The sequence below is a fragment of the Monopterus albus genome, unplaced genomic scaffold (genome assembly GCF_001952655.1).
Source record: "Monopterus albus unplaced genomic scaffold, M_albus_1.0 scaffold117.1, whole genome shotgun sequence".
NCBI classification, from domain to species: Eukaryota; Metazoa; Chordata; class Actinopteri; order Synbranchiformes; family Synbranchidae; genus Monopterus; species Monopterus albus.
In genome coordinates this window covers 1,535,565-1,537,180 of record NW_018127997.1, presented here as the reverse complement: position 1 = coordinate 1,537,180, position 1,616 = coordinate 1,535,565, and the positions used below count along the sequence as shown (strand labels likewise).

Sequence of the window (1,616 nt, the reverse complement as noted above, 5' to 3'; positions counted from 1 at the left end):
GAGTATTTATTGTCTTGGTACTACAGATTTTATGGTTCTAAAACTTGAGTAAAAAGTACATTCTAATCCTAACTCTACATATACCCTGTCCCTAAGTCTTAACCAGTTGTATAAACCTGACCACACACAGGCTGGTGACATGAATCCCACTTTCTAATCACAACCTCTTTTGAGCTGTAAGTTAATGACCACATCCCTACAACGTCTGTACAAGGGAAGAGCTTATTATTTCCTGTTAAAGTGAAAAACACTGCATGTGATCATAATCCAAGAAGAAAAGATGTTTTCTTCCAAATGTATTTGGCAAAAATAAGTAGTAATATATTGGCATCATTTCTAGCAGACAGGGCTGCAAACCAGAGGAATTCATGGGATGGCAGCGTAGCATCTAACCAGAATGTTATCAGAGTGCATATACATATACGTATAATCAGATCAATTTTTGGCTTTGTATGTGCTACAGTCTATCTATCTATAAATGACCCTTTATGAAATAGTATCCAACATCAAGCTCTGAGCAACAAGAAGTCTCTTGTTCTGGTTCAGTGATCAGTGTATAAATATAATATGTTTCAATTTTTTTTTTACTGTTTCACTACAGCAGCACATTTTATTTTGTTCTCTGACAGCACACAGAAGCAGTGACCATGAGTGTATTGTGTCTGTTGTTGAAGCTGTTACTCCAGCCCTGCCCCACCCCAAATCTACTGTACATTGGTTCACTACTCAGTATCCACTACAGGTGGCTTCCAGATACTTTCCTTCCATAGCACACTATGTAATGGACTAAATAATACAGGCCTTCACATGGGAGCCAAGCAGATTCCATTCAGAAAGTCATTTCACTTTTACCCTTCTAAAACTAAAATGAAAAATACCACAAGCAAGCTCAAGGTCAGGTTTAAGGCAGAGAGGTGGTAGGAGAGATGAAAGGACAGAAAAGAGGTGAGCTCTAAGTGCAGAAACAGCAAGGTTCTCTTTTTTAGCCTGTGAGACTACAGTGTGATGTGTAATAGCTTACAGCTTTTTGCACAGTGGTGCAAGAACATTCAGAGTTTCCACTCTTGACTCAGACATCATGGCTCGGACAAACCACACTCCCCCTGTTTCTCCCTGTGTCTACCCAAGAGCTGGGCACAAGTCAAAGAAAAGCTCCATCTTAGGCAACCAAGACTGTGTGAATGTGAATAATTGTGCATTAGTACTATTTTAACATCCTTACACAATATACTTGGCTTCCTTGTCTAGGCATACTAGATTTTACATTTAATGGTCAGCAGGGTCGATCTAAAAACAGTTCATCTCCATCATCATATGTGAGAAAATTCACTGTTTCTGGTATATAATGAAGTCTTGAAACTGAAAGGTGCAAATTCGTAATACAATATACTTGAAAGACTACACCATTGGCCTTAACCAACTGCTTGGAACCTGTGGCAGGAAAAACTGAAATGCATATCTCTGGCTCCCCTTGTTAACTCAAAACACAGGATTTGTTTATGGTTGTCAGCTATGACATAACATTCATCTTCATTAAAAAGCAAACACCAATGTACTGTTCTGTTTTCAATTTTCTGTACTACTCTGTAACCCTTCAAAGCCAGACTCTTTTAACA

The 1,616-nt window shown here is 38.6% G+C and overlaps 1 protein-coding gene across 1 annotated transcript in view; it reads left to right on the top strand.

Moving 5' to 3' along the window:
• LOC109966689 (polymerase I and transcript release factor-like) overlaps positions 1 to 1,616 on the top strand; it is a 36,074-nt gene that overhangs the window by 1,362 nt on the left and 33,096 nt on the right. The window lies entirely within an intron of this gene.